Below are 7,027 nucleotides of genomic sequence, written 5' to 3'. Positions count from 1 at the left end.
CTGTTCTGTGGAGGAATTTTTGACCTGCTTGCAAGCAGTTTTGTGTGGCTGTAGGTTTATATTCCAAACAAGCAAGATTGCACCTTCCTGATCACCCAAGGAAACTCTTCAACTGCTCTTTTTGGGTGCTATTGCTTTCTTGGAGGGCAAGCTCAGGATTCTACAAGCCTCTTAGCATATGAGGTTGCAAATACTTTTTTAACATGGTAGAATTCAGTCAACTATAACATGGACAAAGTTTTCCCATGCATAAACTGACCCAGATGGGACTCGAAACCACAATCCTCAGCTCCGAAGGCTGATGCCTTATCCATTAGGCCACTGGGCCTACAGATGCACAGTTTTCACCCTGACAATGATCAAAATTTTCCAACTGTCAACATGATGATGACAAAGATAGATAGATAGATAGATAGATAGATAGATAGATAGATAGATAGATAGATAGATAGATAGAAAGTTTTTACATATTCTACTTTTCTTACCAAATGACTTCTATTTATAAAGGCACACGCTTAAATAATCAACCACTGCTGAGTAATCTACACTATTTATCCTAAACCAATAGTCTTCACAGGTCCCGTGCTAACTAAGCTAAACCAGCTCTATCTCTTTCGCTCTCTCCTTCTCTTTAACAGGAATAATCTACTAACACAATTAACAATACAATGTCGCTTAGTTGTTTCACATTAAATGTTGTTGTACCGTCAGTACAACAGTGAACTTGAACCTGCTCGCTGACTGAGCAAGACTAATTATTAAGAACGAAGGAAGGGGTTAAACACTCTCACACACACACAGCTTTTCTGAGGTCAGTTTATCTTTTGCCGCGGTTTCCATGGAGACCTGAGAGCGCAGCTCTGAGACTAGGTGTGCAGTAATGAAGGAGACTCATTAATGTGATCATTATAAGAAGGCAGTAGTGACCTTATGGGTGAGTGGACCAGGTCAGTGTGCAGACCTCTCTCAAGAAACGCTTGAGGACAGGAGCCTCTGAGAGCCGTGATCTCTCCCCCCACCACTGTTACATCTCAGTCAGAAGGTCCTGGGTTCGATTCCCAGCCGGGGACCTTTCTGTGTGGAGTGTGTCTGCGTGGGTTTCCTCCTGCAGTCAGGACATTTGGAGAGGCTCCAGCTCCCCCTAAGTGGATTAGGCTTCATGTGTGGAAGAAAAAACCTGTTACTTTTAATGTAAGTCAGAGTAACGTCTTCTCTGACAACCTGTATGTGAGTCTTTTTGGAAATATTTCTCTCACTCCAACCTCTCCTGCACTCTGAGCTGTGAGATCTATACAATGTTTAATAACTTTTAGTCTGTTCGACTCCTTTGTTTGTTTCTTGGGCTCAACAAATAATCTTGGCATGAAGTAGCAGCTTACAGGATCACCTTCACCTACAACTACAGGCCTCTCTCAGCTGCCTTTCTGCACCGGACAAAATCTTCTGTCCTGTAGATCTTTTATTAAATGTTGTTCATAATAATCTAAGATTGATGTTTTTATGGCTTATATTAAATGTAGAGTGTTTAAATGTTTGCTTTCCCCCCTTTTATGCATTCAGACTGACCTGGCTGAGACTCTGAAGTTGTGTAGGTTTATGTCCACTAGAGGGCAGATATGAATCAACCTCCTAGAATTTGGCTGTTTTGTTTCGTTGGGGACATTAAAAATAACCAAACTACAGTTTCGTCTTTTGTAACACAGTCAAAATGTTTAAAAGGTCCAAATAAACGTGTTACAGCTTGGCTTTTGTTAGATTTGATTCATCTGATTACTAAATGACCCACACAGTAAATCTCGGGTGGACGGCATTGCCATTGTAGCTCTGGACTCCAACACATTTAGCTCAACATGGAAGAATGAGTGTGAGGTTAAAGAGGACAATGTCAGCTTTAATATTGAATATCAGCTTCTATTTATTATTATTATTATTATTGTTGTTGTTATTATTAGTAGTAGTGGTAGTATAAGTAGTCGATGCACCAGTATTACTAATAATGCAGCTGATTATTATTTCTATGGAAAATGGTTATTAGTAAAATCTAAGTTTATAATGAGTTATAAAATAGTTTATAACTCATGATGAATTCAATTATACCACAATATTTATGATATAATTTTTATTTATAATAACATGCAGTAACAGTGTGTGCTACTTTCAATTAAGGCTTACATGAAGTACAATATAGTGATCTTCGTCCTGTCTTAATTTAGTAAAATAAATATTAATTCAGTAAAAAAGAAATAATAATTTAGAAAAATTAACAATAATTTTATGCAGTGATCTTCGTCCTCTGTTAATATAGTAAAATAAATAATAATTTAGAAAAATTAACAATAATTTTATACACTGATCTTCTTCCTGTGTTAATATAGTAAAATAAATACTAATTCAGTAAAATAAATAATAATTTAGTAATATAAATAATAATTTTATACAGGGACCTTCGTCCTCTATTAATATAGTAAAATAAATACTAATTCAGTAAAATAAATAATAATGATGTCCACGACCACAACCAAGATGCAGGCCCATCACTGACCAGATTATCCAATCAAAATGCACATCAACGCATTTTAGCGATCATTTCAAATTTCACTTTGTAAATGAATGAGTCGTTTCCTTTGTCTCATTTTCACCACAGCCTCTAGACATTTATTAAAGGGGAACTCCACCAAAGTTTTTTAAATACTGCGGAGTTTGTCTTCGATGGTCCGTCCTTTAGAAACATTGTTTTATAGTCTTATGATAATAATTAGGCTTAAAAAGTATTTTAATCCATAATCTAAACATCAATAAGTTTATTACATTAAAACAGGACAAAGATTATCCTATTAAACTGATATTTATTAATTGTTATATTATCACAGGACAAAGGTTAATATAATGAATGTGTTGTAGTCATGGCGACATCTGAACCATTTCACACCAAAGCACTCTCTTTACACCTCAGTCCCTCAGTTATGCAGATGTTTTTGAAAATCGGTGGTGTCGCCCTTCAATATACATGTTTTGTGCCCGAATATAAAGAATCAAATGTATTGAATGAGACACATTCTAATGCGCTTCTCTCCAAACGGCCGGACTGCACGATGTTATATAAGATTGCATGATAGTATATATATATATATAGCATCAGGGGGTCAGGAGCCTTGCCCTTCACTTCAGTCATGGACTTACATACAGATCATCAGAGAAGACACTACTCTGCACCAGGTTCTTCTTGCATAGCCAGCCAGTCAACTAATGAAGTGACTAGGTTTTGTGACATTTAGCTGTTCAATTACACTAACATGTCCAAAAATATCCAGACACTGAGTGCTGATACGAGTGGTAGACTGAGCACTCACAGCTTGGTAAATCTCCATGGTACTGCCCAACTGAATGGGATGCTCTGGAGTAGCTGCACATGAGCCCAAGGCCTCAATGATACGCGTGGGCTAGAGGGATACAAAGCCCCCCAGCATTGGGCTGTGGACCAGTGTTCTCTGGAGTGATGGAGCTCCATCCAGTACCTTTGGGATGAGTCTGTGGTCTAGAACTGACCATCCAACATCAGTACCTGACCTCACTAATGCTCTTGTGGCTGAATGCAGTCAAATCCTCACATCTAAGGGGCTGGAGGTTAGGGAACCAAGCTTGTGGCCAGAAGGTCGCCGGTTTAATCCCCTTGGCCGACAGTACGTGACTGAAGTGGCCTTGAGCAAGACACCTAACCCCCAACCGCTCTTGGGTGCCGTGGATAGGGCTGCCCACCGCTCCGGGCAAGTGTGCTCACTGCCCCCTAGTGTGTGTGTTCACTGGTGTGCATGTATGTGGGTGTTTCACTGCACGCATGGGTTAAATGAGGAGGTCTAATTCCACAGTGTGAAAAACACAGTTGGCTAATGGTTCTGAACTCATCTAACAATAAGTCCATATCTCTGCTGTCAGAACAAAACCTTGTATTTTTGCTGTTTTTCAGTTTTTGCCATGATTTAAAAATGCTTGTTGTCCTTTACATTGTGCGTTCATTTCCTGATGAATGGACCAGAAGAAACGGCCCAAAATGTCCAAAATTCTGGTTCCATTGACTTACATTAAAAGGAAAGTATGTTTTTTCCTTCTCCTGTTATGTGACCATTTCGGAGATACAAGGTTCTCTTCCGATAACAATGATATACATATTAAATTATTGTGAATAAAGCACAATATAAATTTAGTTAATGTAGTCATGTACATTGTACTTATGGAGTTTTATGTTGCACTGTTTGGACTTTTAACTGAAAAAGTTACTGGACGAACTTAAACTTTTGAGTTATTGTAACCACAAATGATAAGTTGACAGGGAATAAAACACTTTTCTTAACCCTTATGTGGTGCTGATGTGTTTATTATTATTATTATTGGCTCTTTAAATCAATACAGCCATAACAATTTATGTAGAAATACCAGATGTTTAAAATATCACAAGTGTCCAGCATAGGGTTCCACTTTAGCAGCTGTAGCCAGTCAGCAGCCTGTCCATGTTGTCCACCCTCACACACACACACACACACACACACACACACACACACACACACACACACACACACACTAACAGCAGGCCATGTAAGAGGAAAACAGAGTGAAGGACACAGCACCTCCACACTTTTACTCCCCACGGGTTCAGCCCAGCACCACATGTGTAATATGTAATATAAATGTGTGGGGGGTGAACAGAGTGAAGACCCTGAAAATGGATTATTTTATATGTTATTCACAGAAAATGAGCAAAGACCAAGAATCTGACGTTGAAATGATAATAAATCACAACACTGTTTCTTTGGGTAAACATTGAAAATGGTTCCCACCTTGAAAATGGACACCAAATAAGGGTTAAATTACTACTCAAATTACTATGAAGTTCAATTAACAAAAAATTTAAAGGTGGTCCGGTTACTTTTTGAAGCAAAAACGTTTTACTTTTATTTTTACTCTTAGCTTATGGCCTTCAGAAGACAGAATATGGACCACTTGGCTTTGTTGGACCAAAACTGTACCTGTAAGCTTCTTATCTGGACAACACATCAAAGGTTCAACAAGCAAATAAGCCTGTGGCCTGTGGCTCTAAGTCTGGGGCAGCTCTAGAGAATTTTACCAGGGGTGGCAAAAGGGTGGCAGGCGGTTTCGGCAGGGTAGCTGTGTAAATGTGTGAGCAAGGGGGGCTGGGGGTTGGGGCCAGGGGGTCTGCAATCCTTTCCACCCTCTTAGGATGCCCGTCCATGAAGTCCACTCTGACGTTGCCCAACTTCAGAACCTTTTTCTCGATTTTGTCCGTGTTACAGTATCCCTCTCTTTCAAAGCTGACAATCGAGCGCAGCAGTGAGTCGCTCAGGACCACTGTCCACTTTGTGCGGTCAGACAGTTCGATGGTTATTTCAGCCGTGCATGTGCACGGCAGTTTGGCGCACTTCCAGCTGTGCCTGCACTTCGTGCACTTGACACTGAAGGCTTTGGCTCTAAAGTGGTGAATTGCAGAGCCGCATTCATAACAGTGGTAGTCAGCGGTCACTCGAGTCCCTGTGATCTCTCCAGTAAGGCTGGACAGAACATCATCACCCTCTCCACCCTCCTCAGTCTCTTCTTCCAGGGCCAGCAGGTCTAGCTGGTGGTTGACATCATCAGAAGTTAATGTGTTGCCTGTGACTGTTGCTCTCCGTGCATAATGCAGACTTTGCTCATTGTTTTGATGGAAAGTCATCTGTGGTTTTCTCTTGCCCTTTTCAGGAGATCTCAGACCACTGAAAGACAAAAAAAAGAACAATCCTTCGTCTATAAATAAAAGACAGGCTTACCAAACACCACTACCAGTTCCTTTTATCTCTTTATCTTTTCATCATGTTTTGTTTTCAGTCACCCTTTTTATGGTGCCAGGGTTTCATGATAAATAGACCTATAATACCAGAATGACTTCAAATAGGGTTTTCTTTTGGGGATAGAAACTGTTGTATTGAGGTGTCTTTACACTCATTTTCTTTATATTTTTAGATCTGTTATCTTTACATACTGTTAAGCTCTCTTTTCCTCTATTAATGCGTGTGTGTTCTGTTGAGGGCGTCTCTCGCCCCCTTTTAAGCTTTTCCAGATGCTTCCTTATGGCAATGTATGGATGTGTGTGTATCTTTAACCATGTTATGTATATGCGTTTATTCACCATATAAGAGCAGAGGCAGTTTGAAAAAGATAGACTCCCACATTCAGCCTTCGGACTCAGGGCTTTAACACTATCTTATTCATTTGAAATACAGTCTACAGAGCTTTCGTCTTCCCACCTACACAACTGAGAATAAACAACAGTATCAATAGTGAACAAAGGTCTACCTGACTAGAATTTATTTATAAATAAAGTAAAATGATGTTTGACCGAATCTAAACCAGCTGCCAGTTTATATTGCTGCCATCTGAAAATAACCATTTCTGTTTTTAAGATAATTTGAAAATGCCTGTTTCCCTTTATACTTTGTGTAAATTTTCTGAAGAATGGGCCAAAAGAAATAACCCAAAAGGACTTGGAAAGACGTCTGGTTCCATTGACTTGCATTAAAAGTGAAGTATGTTTTTTCCTCCTCCTGTAAAGTTTCCGTTTTGGACATACAAGGTTTTCTTCCAACTACAGCGATATGTATGTACAAGTTACAAAGAGCTGGTAACTCAGTGCAGCTTCAATCAGTCTGTACGATAACAAACTTACGTTTTGGAGGAGGTGTCACTGTCGGCCTCCTGTATGAACAGAAAGAAAACACAGGTGTTGCTTCTGTATTTGTATTAATGGAGTGTCTATTAAAGCGCAGTAAAGTCTTACCTGAGTTAAAGCTTCATCCTCACCGATGCCGGGCATGGATCTCTGTGTCACTGCAACCGAAGAAAAACGAAAGAGAATTAATACTTTACAAAAATAAAGCAACTGATTGTGTCAAGCAATGATCAGTCATAATTTTACATTTATGAGCATAAATAGAATGACCACACTAGTCATGTCTAATCACTTCCATGGCCACAGGTGTAT

General features: G+C 39.4%; 1 non-coding gene across 1 annotated transcript; it reads right to left on the bottom strand.

Moving 5' to 3' along the window:
• Positions 1-255: 255 nt before the first annotated feature.
• trnar-ucg lies at positions 256-328 on the bottom strand. The gene has a single exon. It is a non-coding gene; the product is annotated as a tRNA-Arg (tRNA).
• Positions 329-7,027: the final 6,699 nt, after the last annotated feature.

Source organism: Pygocentrus nattereri, chromosome 29 (genome assembly GCF_015220715.1).
Source record: "Pygocentrus nattereri isolate fPygNat1 chromosome 29, fPygNat1.pri, whole genome shotgun sequence".
Classification (NCBI taxonomy): Eukaryota; Metazoa; Chordata; class Actinopteri; order Characiformes; family Serrasalmidae; genus Pygocentrus; species Pygocentrus nattereri.
The sequence above is the reverse complement of the archived record's forward strand: the minus strand, read 5'-3'. Positions and strand labels throughout refer to the sequence as shown.